Source organism: Corythoichthys intestinalis, chromosome 16, assembly GCF_030265065.1.
Source record: "Corythoichthys intestinalis isolate RoL2023-P3 chromosome 16, ASM3026506v1, whole genome shotgun sequence".
Classification (NCBI taxonomy): domain Eukaryota; kingdom Metazoa; phylum Chordata; class Actinopteri; order Syngnathiformes; family Syngnathidae; genus Corythoichthys; species Corythoichthys intestinalis.
The window spans coordinates 39,309,696-39,326,295 of NC_080410.1; the positions used below are offsets into that span (position 1 = coordinate 39,309,696).

Below are 16,600 nucleotides of genomic sequence, written 5' to 3' on the forward strand. Positions count from 1 at the left end.
TGTGGCTAATTAGAGCCTACAAGGCTTTAAGTCCAAGGATCCCTTTGAATAAAATAATGAAAAGAACTGAATCCAATTTTTGAAATTTAAAAAGAGAAAATTACTTCGCGAATAAAATCATTCAAAGATTTAAAACAAGAAAGCCCGCAAACAGTTTGCTGAAGACATGTCAACAAAGCACATGGATTACAGGAACCATGTCCTATGGTCTGATGAGACGGGCGGACTTTCTTGTGCACTGTGTTCAGAAGAGGCTTCCTCCTGGTGTGACAGCCACGCACACCAATTTGATGTAGAGTGCGGCGTATGGTCTGAGCACTAACAGGCTCACCCCCCACCTCTTAAATCTCTGCAGCAATGCTGACAGCACTCCTGTAATGAGTCACATGACATTTTGGACGGAAAATGACAAGCAGTACTCAATTTGGACATTTAGGGATGTACATAGTTTCTAAGGGGGTGTACTCACTTTTGTTGCCAGGGGTTTAGATATTAATGGCTATATTTTGAGTTGAGGGGAAAATAAATTAACTCTATTATATAAGCTGCACACAGGCTACTTTTCATTGTTTCAAAGTGTCATTTTGTCAGTGTTGTCCAATGAAAAGATATACTTAAATATCTGCAGAAATGCGAGGGGGGTACTCACTTTTGTGATGCATTGTATAAAGAAAACACCCTTCATATGTGGACGGTCGTAATGTCTAGAGTCGTTTCTACAAGCTCCATTGCAGCAGTATTTACTCAGCATGTCCTTTTTTGAAAGATTACTGGCAGAAAACAAGTAGTACTAGAATTGGTTGTATGTGAGCGCGCTTCTATGTTGACTTCCTTCCGGTTTACGATGGTGATGTCACGCAGCCTTGCGGTCTAAAGTGCGGTACGCTATTTGAGGTCTAGCGCTGTCAATGGCAGCTAACGTAGACACTATTCTAATGGAAGATTTGTGTAGCAATCTGTAGGTTCCTTTTTTTTTTAAACAGTAACACCTTTTTAAAACGATATATCGATTCCTGGTGGGGGCATATCGATAACCTTTTGGGTTACAAAGTATCATGATCGATCACCTTTTTGATATATTGCCACACCCCTTTTAAACACATTATAGGCCCACGCACCATCTTACCTTTGTTTTTGACTCTCCTCTCACCCAACCACGCCGATTTTTCGCCCACAAACGCGCCCCCTGAAGGCTCGGGCCCGGATGCGCATGCACCCCCGGCACACTCCTAAACTCCGCCCCTGCTATATGTACATACTGTATATTATAAGATAGGCTATTAAAAAATATTAAATTGAATCAATAAAAAGTTGTAATGAGGTGAAATGAGTTTTAAAAAATGATACAACAAATAAGTGTACAAGTATCAAAACAACATAGGAAAAAAAATTATGAATAAAACAATTAAAAGATTATTAGGGATTAATTAAAACTATTTTAAGTCTTAAACTACTTTAAATCTTAAAAGAAATTAAGGAAAAGAATTGCTGAAATTTTTAAAAAAAATATTAATAAAGTCAGCCAATACCATTACAAATTTAATAAACAGATCATGCATTTAGGTAAATATACATTAGACATGCCTAAATATTATATCACACTTCCAGTGTGTAAATCACCGTCAGTCCTATTAAAAACGTGGCAGGCAATCTTCATAACGCCTCCATAAAAATACATATTTAGCATCTCGAAAAAAAAAAAAAAAAAAAAAATCCTAACCAGAATTCCAACGAACTGCACCTGTATGAGATTGAATAAAAAAACCAACCTCCCTCAACTTAATTGCCACACTGGATGGAAATGAGCTTTGAAAAAATGAAGCCCAAAACGTGTGGGCTGCGTTCAAAGCACCAACATGCTGCCGCGGCGCTCATACTAAAAATATTGCTCTGTTGAAGTCCTACGTTATTGCTTTGACTGTATCGTCGACTTCAAAGCGTCTAAAGTTCGACAAGGTGCTGCAGGGGGTCTCGGCAGATGCGTTGTCGTTTCTCACCTCTGATTAAATATAGTGGGGCAAATAAGTATTTATTCAACCTCGAATTGTGCAAGTTCTCCAACTTGAAAATATTAGAGAGGCCTGTAATTGTCAACATGTGTAAACCTCAACCATGAGAGACAGAGTGTGAAAAAACCCCCAGAAAATCACATTGTTTGATTTTTAAAGAATTTATTTACAATTCATGGTGGAAAATAAGTATTTGGTCAATCCCAAAAGTTCATCTCAGTACTTTGTTATGTACCCTTTGTTGGCAATAACAGAGCCCAAACGTTTCCTGTAACTCTTCACAAGCTTTTCACACACTGTTGCTGGTATTTTGGCCCATTCCTCCATGCAGATCTCCTCTAAAGCAGTGATGTTTTGGGCTGTCGTTGGGCAACGCGGACTTTCAACTGCCTCCACAGATTTTCTATGGGGTTGAGATCTGGAGACTGGCTAGGCCACTCCAGGACCTTGAAATGCTTCTTACGAAGCCACTCCTTTGTTGCCCTGGCTGTGTGTTTGGGATCATTGTCATGCTGAAAGACCCAGCCACGTCTCATCTTCAATGCCCTTGCTGATGGAAGGAAATTTTTACTCAAGATCTCTCGATACATGGCCCCATTCATTCTTTCCTTTACACAGATCAGTCATCCTGGTCCCTTCGCAGAAAAACAGCCCCAAAACATGATGTTTCCACCCCTATGCTTCACAGTGGGTATGGTGTTCTTCAGATGCAATTCAGTATTCTTTCTCCTCCAAACACGAGAAACTGTGTTTCTATAAAAAGTTCTATTTGGTTTCATCTGACCATAACACATTCTCACATTCCTCTTCTGAATCATCCAAATGCTCTCCTGCGAAGCGCAGACGGGCCTGGACGTGTACTTTCTTCAGCAGGAGGACACGTCTGGCAGTACAGGATTTGAGTCCCTGGCGGTACATTGTGTTACTGATAGTAGCCTTTGTTACTGTGGTCCCAGCTCTCTGCAGGTCATCCACTAGGTTCCCCCGTGTTGTTCTGTGATTTTTGCTCACTGTTCTTGTTATCATTTTGACGCCACGGGGTGAGGTCTTGCATGAAGCCCCAGATCGAGGGAGATTATCAGTGGTCTTGCATGTGTTCCATTTTCCAATAATTGCTCCCACAGTTGATTTCTTTACACCAAGCGTTTTACCTATTGCAGATTCAGTCTTCCCAGCCTGGTGCAGGTCTACAATTTTGTCTCTGGTGTCTTTCGACAGCTCTTCGGTCTTGGCCATAGTGGAGTTTTGGAGCAGGGCCTGGCCATTTGGGGGCCCTAAGCAAAATAATGCTAAGGGGGCCATATTTTTGGCCAACCATTTCGTCACAGTGTACTGTGAAACCCATACATGCAATCCAACCCATACGTCCATATTTTGTATATTAATCATATTTTGTTGCACTGCATACTTCAAACTTCTCACCAATGACATGTAATGACAAGAAAATGGATGTTTGGATGGATAAATGGCAATGCGCGCCACATTATTCACGATGTTCTATTAACAACGTGTAAAATGAGGTTGCCAGATTGGGGGCCCCCTTGTGGTCAGGGGCCCTAAGCAGCTGCATAGTCTGTGTATAGGCTGGGCCGGCCTTGGTTTGGAGTTTGTGGACAGGTGTGTTTTATACCAATAATGAGTTAAAACAGGTGCCATTAATACAGGTAACGAGTGGAGCCTCGTTAGAAGAAGTTAGACCTCTTTGACAGCCAGAAATCTTGCTTGTTGTAGGTGTCCAAATACTTATTTTCCACTATAATTTGGAAATAAATTCTTTAAAAATCAACAAATTTTATTTTCTGTTTTTTTTTTTCCACATTCTGTCTCTCATGTTTGAGGTTTACCCATGTTGACAATTACAGGCCTCTCTAATCTTTTCAAGTAGGAGAACTTGCACAATTGGTGGTTGACTAAATACTTAATTGCCCCACTGTACCTGCTTGGCACGAGAGCTACAAGTTAACACCGGGATAAGACTGTGTACAAAACAAGACGACTGTAAGGCTCTTTGAGTGACTCGGGTGGTCTGATTCTTTTTTAACCCGCTAACACCTGCAAATGGAATTACTTGGCTTAATCGGTCTGTGTGGATTGTGAAGGTTAAGGACCACCAGCAGCACAGAAATTAGATTAAATTATTATGATTTTTTTTTTTTTTTTTTTACTTACTGGGTGCCAATGGACGTCCAATCCATGTGGATGGATTGGATGTCCATCATCGTCAGAGCAAGCGAGGAGTTAACTTATTCCATTGTGCTCAGTATTGAAAATAAGAGGCTGAGATTAAAAAAGTTCATTTACCCATCAGCACATTTCTCGCAGCACAAAGTTAAAATCACCAAAATCAATTTAAAAACAAATTTTTAGCCGCTAAAAATGTAATTGTTCACTTCAAGTATAAAATTAAAGCTCATTACCAAGCGAGGCATTCTCACTTATCGAAATAATAAGGTAGAAATTCCTATTTTTGCTTCAAATGAATGCCTTTTGTATGACTGGGTGGCTGCTTAAAAGCCTGCCACCATTCATTTGCATTCATATTAATCACAAACAATGTAAGCCTCAACCACATGAGGCTTCGTGCTAAAGATGGAGCGGTTGTATTTAGTAGGATTTTGTACAAAAAAAGAGATGCCAATCGGTGTGACACTTCAAAGATTTTAAAGACTTTTATTAGAATGATTGTGAAATCTGATTCACCAATACTGATGACCTTGGACTTCAATTGGTAAGGTTATTCGGTCATTTCATGATGCATATAAACTAAGCCCTGATTCATGCTTCTGCGTTCCGTTGACAGCGGAGCGCATCTTTAGTGGGGCAAATTGAAACTCCACTCACCATTTTGGCAGTGCACTCCGGCGTTTCATGGTCCACATCTTCAATCCTTGGTTCTCGCTCAGTAGTTGTTGTCGCTTTTGAAAGCTTAGGTTTGAAAAAATTACGTATATCCATCTTGCGTCTTCTGTTCTCAGGTGGTTATGGCTAAGCAAAGCAAATGACTGTCTAAGGTGCTAGTCACATGATCTGTTCGAAAAAAAATTTGTCGCTACTTTTTTCCCTCATTTTGAATCCTGCGGCTTATAGTGCAGTTCAACATATTTGTTGATTTATTTGGGTTAATAGGTAACCCTTTATTTGACAGCAGCGTCATAAGACTGTCTTAAGACCATCATAATTATGACATGATACTATCATGGGCATTACGACATTATGACAAATGTCATTAAGTGTCATACGTCAAATTATGTCACTAACTCCATTTGTGCCCAGTTTGGCTCCTTTAAATCCATTCAAAAGTGAGATAATTTGCCGGATGACACGAAATGACATCTCTTATAAAAGCGTTCATTAATGCTCATGACAGCGTCATGTCATAATAATGAATGTCTTATGGCAGTCTTATGGCGCCACTGTCAAATAAAGTGTTACCAAATTCCATAACTAGCAATGGCGTACCGCAAGCAACACGTCACTTCCTCTCATTAAAATTCATGACATTAGCTACTGTTGCTCATCATCAAATCATGTACGAAGGAGATGTTTACAGAGCTAAACCTACTAATTCTCTCCGAAAATGATGTGCCTGGTGCCAAATTGACTGGCAAAGATGTGGTAGAACATAAAAATGTTCAGTTAAAGAGATGGCTTTAGTGTCGAAGGCTGAAAAGACGAAAAAAAACGAGCCGACCTAAGCATAGCTTTAGCTTTTTTATCGACGCGACTGACAATGACATTCTCCTGTTTCAACAAGCTATCCTTTACCATCAGCCTTGTCTTTCTTACATATCCTCTGGTTGTCCTACGTCTCTTACCGTTCTTGGGGGTAATTTAGTTAGCTTTGTGTAGCGATAGCAAATGCTACTCAGTGACAGCCAACCAACACTTTTAATTTTTTCATTGATAACACATCTTAATCTTATAATTTATTTACACTTCCCCCTTACTAAAGTTGTTTTTTTTCATATATAACAGAAACGGTAACAGTGGCAGTCAGATACCATTGTAATTCTTTTCAGGTCATTCATTGTCAGACAGAACCAGTACGGCACAACGTTACGCTAAGAAAATAAGTAAAAAATATAAAAATGGCTTACCTCTTTGTCCTCTGAAAGACCATGCCAAACCAACATAATGTTGACCGCATATGAAATGTGAATGGATTCACCGAGCTGGTGTTAAAGTCCGTGCAAGCTGATTCGGTCTTCACATTTTTTCCTCCCGAGTTTTTGGTTTGGGGAAACGTATGAAGAAAACATTCTTCATGTGTCGTAATGTCTAGAGTCGTTTCTACAAGTTCGAAAAACGCAATGCGTGATCGGCATGTTCGTTTTTGAAAGATTACCGGAGAAAAGTAGCACTAATTAAGTTGTGTCAATGCGAGGGCGGGTCTATAATGTCCCACTTCGGCTTCACTTCCACGTTACCATGCGACATCACGGTCTAAAAATAGCCTGCGTGCGGTACGCCATTTATGAAACAACTGGAACAGTAACTGAAGAAATAATTAGCATAGAACACGAATTTTGTCTGTAGCGCCACAATGCATGCTAGGAGGCATGTTGGACGACAACAGTGTTGACAGCAGAGGTTGACTGTCTACCCCAAAGGAGCAGTAATGTCCAAATGAAGCTTCTTGAAGCTTTGCAGCTAATTCCTTCAACGCTTCATGGTGGTTCATTTGGTCTTATGAGCGTTATAATGCCGCTGTCAAATAAAGTGTAACCAGTTAGTATATTTTCGTGTAAAAATCCCATAATGCAGTGAGGACAGCTGCGGCTTATAGTCTGATGCGGTTTACCTATAAACAAATGCCGTTTTCGTGTCAAATTTGGTGGGTGGCAGCTTATAGTCAGGTGAGCCTTATAGTCCGAAATATACGGTAATCAATCAGTCCTCATACAAAAAATATGCTCTACTACCTAGCTGCCAAGTTTCAAGACGCTTAGTTCACAAATAATGGAGGATTAGGTCTTCAAAGTTAGATTCCTCAAGAAGAAAAATAAGAAGGACAACTACTTGAGTGGTGCCTTGACATGCCCCCAGCCTGTAAAAATCAAGTATAAAACCTAAACCTAAACAAGACAAACACAACTTCACAGGCAACCTTGCAAAAAAAACATCTTTAAGACCTGACAGAAGAAATTCAATCCCTTTTCAAAACACTTAATTAAGACATTTTTAAAGCTATTCAAAACCATGCGGTCTGTGCTTATTCCTATATATTTGTGTTTATTTGCCATTTATGTTACTTAGGAAAAAAAAAAGATTCAGTTCTTGAGGAGTTCTTACAGAATACTTACTACTTTGAAAATGAATTCGATCTGTGGTTTTATAACACAAAATGGAGCCTGCGTTATTGCGTCGCTGACTTTTTGTTGCGTTCTAATTGATTGGTTCGATCCTAACCGTGGAGGAAAAGGGGATCTGGTGGAATTACATAACAAGGCCTCTCAGAAAACTGGAGCAGTGCCAGTGGCAGCTTTGAGGGACCGACTCGGGCTGGGACTGGAGCCCCAGCTCCTCGTCTCTTTTTAATGTGCTCTGGATACGCGGCCATGAGCCGTGTCGCTCGCCTGCTAGCCTACATATGCTCTCCTCCGGGGCTTTGGCCTACGTGTCCTGTGGCCAAGGATTATGGTGTGTGCAAACCTCCAAGCTGTGCCCATTTGAACACTCCTGTTTAGGTATACTGTACGTAGGCTATAATGAGTAGGTGATAAGACTGTAGTGCAAATGTTATTGTTGGAATACATTTTATATTAATATTTAACCCCTGTCCATTTTTGGTGTGCGGCACACACGCTTTGACCGATTCACACCGTTCCAGCTTTCCCAAAATTCATGCGATGATGGCAAAACATTTAATAATGTCAAAATGTATCTCATTCTACATCTTTATTTCAATTCACATAATTTAGACATCTAAAAAAAATCAGGAAATCAAAGCGCACAAAAGTTGTACACTGCAAAAACACACCTCCTTAAACCTAGTTAAATTCCCTTGTTTTTAATGTAAATCTACTAGAAATGATTGAAATTGTCTGCCAGTGCCTATTTTAAACCTATTTTAAGCAATAAATTAGTATATTTAATAGGGCTGTCAAAATTAACGCGTTAACGCGCGGTAATTAATTTTTTAAATTAATCACGTTAAAATATTTGACGCAATTAACGCACATGTCCCGCTCAGACAGTATTCTGCCTTTTGTTAAGTTTTACAGCAAGGCTTTTTGTGCTGTAACAGCGAACTCTTGTGGTCGCTTTGCGACATGGTTTATTGGTTTTCTCCTCTCGTTCAATATGGCTGCAAGACGTCTCTGTTGTGCTTATATGATCCTTGGACAAGATTTGTCCGTAAGTATGGTTGTTGTAAAGAATGTACATATTATGTTAATAAGCGAAATGTTATATTTTTTGTATGAGACGCTTTTTGTTTATGTTTAGTTAACCTGTATAGCGTGCTAAGCTAACGTTGTTGCTAATGCAATGCTTGTGTACTTTTTTTTTTGTAGTTTTAAAGGGGACAATGGTTTGAGACCAATTTATTAATAAATCAGATGAAAAAGGAAGAAGTCTGATTATTAAGGCGTCGTTCACGAGCTGTCTAGCATTGGAAAAAGTAGACGCTTCGGAGTGAGGACAGCATAGACAGATTTGAATGACAGTAGATTGAAATGCCCACTACAGTCCTTATGTACCGTATGTTGAATGTATATATATATATCCATCTTGTGTCTTATCTTTCCATTCCAACAACTTATTTTACAGAATATATATATAATTCACAGAAAAATATGGCATATTTTATAGATGGTTTGAATTGCGATTAATTGCGATTAATTACGATTAATTAATTTCTGAGCTGTAATTAACTCGATTAAAATTTTTAATCGTTTGACAGCCCTAATATTTAATGTTGAAAAAAGCTTGTTTGTCAGAAATGTTCTTAATTCAAGAATAGACAAGGCCGGCCCAGCCTATACGCAGCTGCTTAGGGCCACCACTAGGTGGCCCCCAATCTGGCAAGCGCATTTTATAGACCCTACTCACCTACATCACAAAATGACGTGTCGCTGTATCCGGCCGCCATATTGTCCGTATTTTTTAGACTTATTCTCATTGTTTTCAATTAGTCGTGCAAGTTATAGAGCAATTCATGGAAGCCCCGGTGTTATCCGACGCTGTAAACTCATTGGATAAATTGCATAAAAGGCGTTATGTGGAAAAGCTTCAGTTTATCCATTCGCCAGATCCATATTTGATGCCTAAATCGATGTTTTTCGACCCGCTGTCTTCGCCGCCTTTGCCTGACATCTGCTACCATGATATTTACAACTATCTTATCCACACAAAATCAGCCTATTCTCACGAAAGTTTGAAAAACTTTAAGAGCTTGGAGGCTTATAAATACTTCGTTGCTGGTTGGGTGAAACAGGTCCTCGTCCACGAAAATTCGGCAGGAATCTATCTTGTGCTCGGGAAGGTGAGTTACGAAATTTTCAATTCAAAATCTTTTGTTCTTGCTAACATCCACTGTCAAGTCTAATGTATTTCATGTCATTTGTCAATGGAGCTAGGGCTTTTAATGTTTATATGGTTTAGCGATAACACTCTCACTACATACATATATAATATGTAATAAATATGAAGTGCGATAGCACTACTCCAGATTGTCCCTAGTTGAATTTATTTTTTGGCTTTTGACCTCAATAGTGAAATTGTAAATTAATTGTATGACAACTGTCTTATTATCCCCTTATAATTATATATTTTCAGGTAGTTCATTCACAACGTCTGACTGTATGTTGTCGGCGATTAGCCTAGCAATGATCTTAATTGTGGTTGTCAGCCCAAAACCCTCTAAATATGTATTAAATGCATTTTACCAGATATAAAATGACTACTACATAATATGTGGTAGTCATTTGGAGCCCAGTTTTCTCGTCGAATTGCAGCAGTCAATCTCGCTCTCCTGTCCGGGTCTCTCGGAATACGGTAAAACTTCAAGTCCCTCCGTCTATCTTCTCTGTTTTTGCAACCGACCGCCACACACGACTTCACCATTTTGATTATTAATGTTAACGAGCAGAAAAACACGCCATAATAGGAGGAATTTACGAAGCGCTAATGCATTAACATGACGAGTATACGGACAACATGGCGCGGGGGCGTGGCTGTGACGTCACGTGAGCAGGGTCTATACGTTGTTAATAGAGCATCGTGAATAATGTGGCATGCATTGCCGTTTATCTATGCAAAAATTTTCTTGTCATTACAATCTGGCAACCTGGGGAGTGACGTTGAACTTGCTTTGCGATGATTGGTGCTCAAACTTGATTGGAAAATAGATGCACGAATATGTCCTTTGGAGTAGTGACGGGATCTGTCGTTCACTTGAGTAAACGAATCCATTCCGGTTCGTTCAGTGAAAAGATTCGTTCAAACAAATCGTTCAACGAATCGTTCGCCCCCCTCATCTCCCTCCACGCCCAAATGAATCGTTCGGTTAGTGAACGGGAAGTGACGTTGCCGAACGAATCACCAAAGGCCGCTTCGCAGCATAACTGAACAGGAAGTGACATTGCTTGGTCCCGCCCTCTCTTGCACACAGGCTCCTCATTGACCGCTCATTATAGTTTCAGAAATGAGTGACAGGCGATATCATTCTGCTTTCACAGATAGCCTCGTCTCCCTCCCGCTGCTGCAAAAGCGAGGGAGAACTTCCGCGTCTTCTGTCCTAGTTCTATGGGCTCAAAGTCATGGCTCGTGCTTGCATTTCGATTCAGGACTAGGGATGGGAAGTGATAGGATTTTTACGATTCCGATTCCATTATCGATATTGCTTAACGATTCGATTCTTTATCGATTCTCTTATCGATTCTAATTTGGGGAAAAAGAACAAACGTTTTGATTGGCATCGAGTTTGTTTACTCAGAAGTCACAACCTTACAAACTCACAACGAGATCAAAAGAGGCCCAAAGCCTCAATGTTAGCTGTGGCAATAAGTGGCAAATACACAAGAATGTGTAACATTTTACTGAAACATTTATCTAATAGAAATAAAAAATACTGGTATATATTGGCAGATAGGTTTTTGTTCTGCCTTTGGCAATATGTGTTAAAGCAGGGGTCCCCAAACTTTTTCCTGTGAGGGCCACATAACTTTTCCCTTCTCTGATGAGGGGCCGGGGTCAGTTTGTTACAGAAAATTGTGACGATTGCAGAAGTGCATAAATGTAAAAAATTATTGTTTTTCAGAAAGCCACAATCAAATAACCCTTTCTGGATTCTTTATAATAATAATAATAATTAATAATAAAAACACTATTAATTAAATAGATAATAACCAAATAACCCTCTCTGAATTCTTCAAGGAAAAGGCCAGAAAATAAATAACACGATTGAGGAAAAAAAAAAAAAAATTCAAAATGGCCGGATCAAATGTGGAGGTGGGCCGTATTTGGGCCGCGGGCCGCAGTTTGAGGACTACTGGAGCGCGCATACACCCAAAGAAGAAATGCCGCATCCAAGTGAGTGAGAGAGGGAAACACTTCTACGAGCCTACGTTCTTTGTTAATGTTAATATCTACAGAGGCAACGCCTGTATGTATCATCTTTTGTGTTGCTGTTGTTGTGTTTCCACTCGCGATCGGACACTTAAATCCAGTTGTGTAGTGGTTTGAACGATGTGCTAATGCTAGCGAACGAATGCTAACCATACTGTTATTAGCAGCTAATCATCGCTGATTTACGTTGATGCAAACCTGTTTGTTATTGGGGACGAAATTGATTTGTTTCATTTCTATTCTTAGTTTCACTCTTCAAGTGATGGTTGAATAAAGTCAGCAAATTATACCAACGTCTTCTGCATCGTCATTTGGGAGTTTAGCTAGCTGTATAGCCGGGACTTTTATTTATTTATTTTTTTATAGCCAGGACTGAGCCTTAGCCTCTCTGTGAGGACAGCGCAATCGTATTCCCTCCTGATGCAGTTATCTCCACCTTGCAATGACTGCAAGTCGCTTTGTTGTAATTTTTCCTCGTGAAGTGAAGACACACTTTCGAGCGTTTGAACCTACGTGCTGTCATTGTTTTGTTTATGGCTGCAATGCTCGTGCTTACCCGTCGTAACCTTTCATTTTCACACTCTTTCCTGGTGAAGTGTAGTCAAACTTTGGAGCGAGTGGTTCTTGGCGCCATGCTAGTTTGATGCGTCTGGACAACAACACACATCACGACGCAATACGCGTCTTTAGGAATCGTTAAAGGGATCGTTCAGGCTTTTTCATTGTGATGTCGAGGCCTCGAAACACTCGGAACCGGTTCCGAATTGGAATCGGATTTCGATTCCCATCCCTATTCAGGACACGGTTCAACATTTTCCTTTTGTGGGGGGAGTGGGGGTTTGGGGTCGGGGGCGCACGGACTTTCTTTAGCATGATCTTGATCACATATACAATGCCGCTGCTACCAGCCAACGCGGCATGCTTGCCGTCACGAAAATAAAAATAAATCAAAAGTTTAATTTCTAAATATGGAACGACCAACACATCATATTTACCTCTCGCTCTGTTGTATTTTTGTTTTTATGCTCATCACTATTATTTTTGGTCACTATTGTTAAAACTAAAGTGTAAATAGCTTGTTTTCAAATGTGCTGCTCTGAAATAAAAACAATACTACATTTGATATTTGACAGTTTAATTGCAAATCAGTATTAAGATGATCGTATTGAATTTTTGCACTGGTATTAATAAATAAAATAATCCGGTCTGCTCCCCTGTCGTCCCCTCATCTCAGATCGTCAAATGCTGAAGAGAAATAATTGTTTGTTCTTTACGATGTCGCCTTTCTACTCTCATTAGTCTGTTAAGAAAAATGTAGACATATTGCGTCGTACTGGTAGTTGCCATTAACCGCAGTGCCCCCGCCGACTACGCCCCGCCTAATATGGACTGCTGTCACCGTACAATATTCGGATACTCAGCAAGGGACGTCATACCGTCGCTGTTTTTACTGCGGCATGACAGCATCGTAAACAATGGAGGCGGACGATCACGACGTGGCATTCCTGCTCTTTTCTTTTCCACACATTTTTCTTGAACCTTCAAACTCCGTGACGTTTCAATAATATGCTTCAATTCAGTGCCCATTTCGGGTCTTCCCATCGCGGATGATTTGGAGATGAGCGTTTTTTACAGAGCTCGTCTCCCGAGTTGTCTCCGGTCAGCCATCTGCGGGGCTGGCCCCTCCCAACTCAATGCCGACCAAAAAGGAGTACTGTATATAAAAATGCGTAGAGGAAAATTAAACCCCGAAAAAGTGACCTGCGTGGTACCTCCAGGCGAAGAGGCGCGCGATCAGTTTTTTTCCCCAAGTCATTTCTGCCTGTCAAAACAGTCGCCACTTTCAGGATAGCTACTTTTATGCACACGTTTACAGGAAATACACACAGCGCCACACCATATGCTTCTATTTGTTATTTTCCAAGTGGTGAGAGCGCAACTGAGCATCGATTGTAACATCCCAAGTAATGATGTCAGGCTTACGTTGTTTTATAAAGATTTATTTGTATCACAACTCGGCGCCTGCTCGTAAAAGTGCTCTCCCTTCATTCTCGCTCCTGCGTGATGCGTTCAACTGCGATCACGAAAAAAACAGTGATCACAAAATAATGACAGCAATGTGTAGTGATTTCAAAATTTGCCGTGGGCAAGTAATGAGTTTCCGGTTCAGAGGTAAACCGCGCGGGCGACGACGTAACACATTTCTCCTTTCTACGCATGTGTAGTTTGCGCAAATGCAGTCGTACCTTGCAGAAGCGGGGGGCTTAAACGCACCTTAAACGAAGTGTGGAAAGGTAAAAAAAAGTAGTCGGCAAAATACCCTGGAGAAAATTATCTGTCTCATTGCATTTATATCGCACATTATTATCAAGTAGTATGCCATGTATCAGCCTACGGTGAATCTACTTAATTAGTTGAGCATTCCCTACAGTACACGTTTTTGTTGACGAATATTTTCCTGGGCTGAATTTTGTTCCACGTATTCATATGTTGTACTTTGGATGATTCAAAGGAGCAGTATCTCCGTATGGAATTGGAGGTGGAGTGCCGTCATCTTCACAAGATGATGATTTCCCCAAATGTACAATTCAAGGTAATGCTTGGCAATGTCGTGTACATAGTTAAGAGATCAGGAATCAAGAAAGATGTACATAAGGTTACAATTTTAAAACAGTTTTACAAAAATATGGGCCCGTTGTTATTATTTTGCTTAGGGCCCCCAAATGGCCTGGGCTGGCCCTGAGGATATTGTTCAAAACATTATTTGAAAGGAAATTTTGCTTGATTTAGGTGAAAAATTACCTTTTAGATTTATGGGCTTAATAAGAACAAATAGTAACATTTACGTAAAGTCAATGTCAAGTCAATAATCTGACAAATTAATTTGTTAACTACTCTTTAACACTCAAACAAGATGGAGAAAATTATTTGACTAGATTTATGAAAAATAATCAGATTCACACGTTATAAATTTGAAGTCTGTAGTTTTTGCCAAAAATTGGCGGTTCCATCAGAATTTGCTAAAAACATCCCTACAGGGTGACCCCAAAAAAGTTTACACTGCCATAATACAACTTAAATGCCATGTTTATACATCTTAGAATTAGAATTTAATCACAAATTATACATTATTGTAAAGAACATGTACAGTACACTCTATTTTTCAATGTGTCCTCCCTTAAGTGTCACAACAGCCTCCAGACGCCTGCGGAACGCTTGACAGGTCTTCTTTATGTAGGATGCTGTCATCTTTCCCAAGATCTAACAATGGACCTCTCCAAGGCTGCCACAGAAGTTTGTGGCTTCTTACAGGCACTGTCCTCCACAGTTGCCCATATGCTATAATCCAGGGGATTGAGATCTGGACTCTGGGGTGGCCACATATCACCTTGTCAATCAAATTTTTGGTCCGCACAGATCGTCACTTCCTGACCCAGGTTTTCGTGAGGCTGTTCCAGTATCTTTCAGCTTCTTTTTAACTTTGTAGACTGCACATCTGGATATTTTCAGATTTGCTGCAATCTCAGTAGGTGTCAGACCGGCACGCCGCAATTCAGGTACAGCTAAAGTTTTCTTCATTTTCAGCAGAAGCACAGGAATTGTAGAGACGAGAGATTACCAGCTGCATTGAGTGACCTTAATGAATCACTTAAGCATGACAACCTATTTAGATATGTTTCAATGGCTTTTAAACAAGCAGTCAACTGAATGTAAACTTTTTTTTGGGTCACCCTGTATTTATTTTCAATGGTCCAATTGATTTCCAATGGGGGAAAATTAACCTCAAATCAACATTAAGTGACCTAAAAAAAAGCTCTAAAATCAACAGGAAATGACAAATGAACAGGAAGTGACCCATGAATGTTCTATAATCAATGCAAAAAAAAATCCCAGCGAAAACCACGAAAAATCTCCAAAGTCAAAAAACCATGGAAAATGCGAAAAATCATTAACAGTCATGCGAAAACAGCGAAAAAAATGTAAACCCGGCAATACTGCGGTAGAAAATTGCAAAACCATGAAAAATTGCAAACAGAAAAAATTGTGAAAAATCGAAAAACCATGGATTTCAGTCTTCATGGAGCACTCATTGATGGCGCTAGATGTCAATGGCAGCAAGGAAGTGACCCGAATTAACCGGAAGTGACTAAAAAATCTACAGGAAGTGACCCACAGAGAGAGAGAGAGCAACGCATCCTTATGTAATTTCTCCAGATTTTTCAACATTTACCAGTTTGTTATGCCATTTTGTGTGTCTTCCTCACACATCTGTACTCATCTATGAGCATTCATATGTAAAATAGCCAAGATTTCATTTTCTGTCTTGTCTGTCATCATTTACTCGCCGTTGAATCCTATTTTCTCTGCTCTTTTTTACAAGATACATGTTTATGTGGACACGCGTTACAGTTGTCAAGCACTTTGATTGCTGGAAGTGTGGCTAGCGAGGGCACACAAACGTCTAGCGAGCTCCCTCATGGACTCCCCTGAATTACCTGTCAGCATCGATTACACACAGTCGGTGTGGACGGGATCTCGGATTTTCTCTTGCCGAGAATTAAGATAAGCTCCTGCCTGCCCGCTTGAGATGCCCCCTGTTGACCCACCTGTTGAGTGAGATGGGAGATGTGTGTTTGCGTGTGCTGCTGAGGACACACATTTGCGACATTGCGTTGTAGAGTTGTATTGTGACTATTTTTGTTCATTGAATGAAAAAGAAAAATTAGCAAATAAAATACATATTTAATTTTTTATTACATATATACACACACACATATACAGTGCCTTGCAAAAGTATTCGGCCCCCTTGAACCTTTCGCCACATTTCAGGCTTCAAACATAAAGATATAAAATTTTAATTTTTTGTCAAGAATCAACAACAAGTGGGACACAATCGTGAAGTGGAACAACATTTATTGGATAATTTAAACTTTTTTAACAAATAAAAAACTGAAAAGTGGGGTGTGCAATATTATTCGGCCCCCTTGCGTTAATACTTTGTAGCGCCACCTTTTGCTCCA

At 40.0% G+C, this 16,600-nt stretch overlaps 1 protein-coding gene across 9 annotated transcripts in view; it reads left to right on the forward strand.

The window, feature by feature from the left end:
- elfn1a (extracellular leucine-rich repeat and fibronectin type III domain containing 1a) overlaps positions 1–16,600 on the forward strand; it is a 233,279-nt gene that overhangs the window by 44,749 nt on the left and 171,930 nt on the right. Inside the window, exon 2 of one of the 9 annotated variants that reach the window (XM_057860886.1) lies at positions 14,092–14,172. The exons of the other annotated variants lie outside the window; for them this stretch is intronic. The gene's annotated coding sequence lies outside the window, so the exon portion shown is untranslated. The remainder of the gene's footprint in view (positions 1–14,091; positions 14,173–16,600) is intronic. 9 annotated transcript variants of the gene reach the window in all.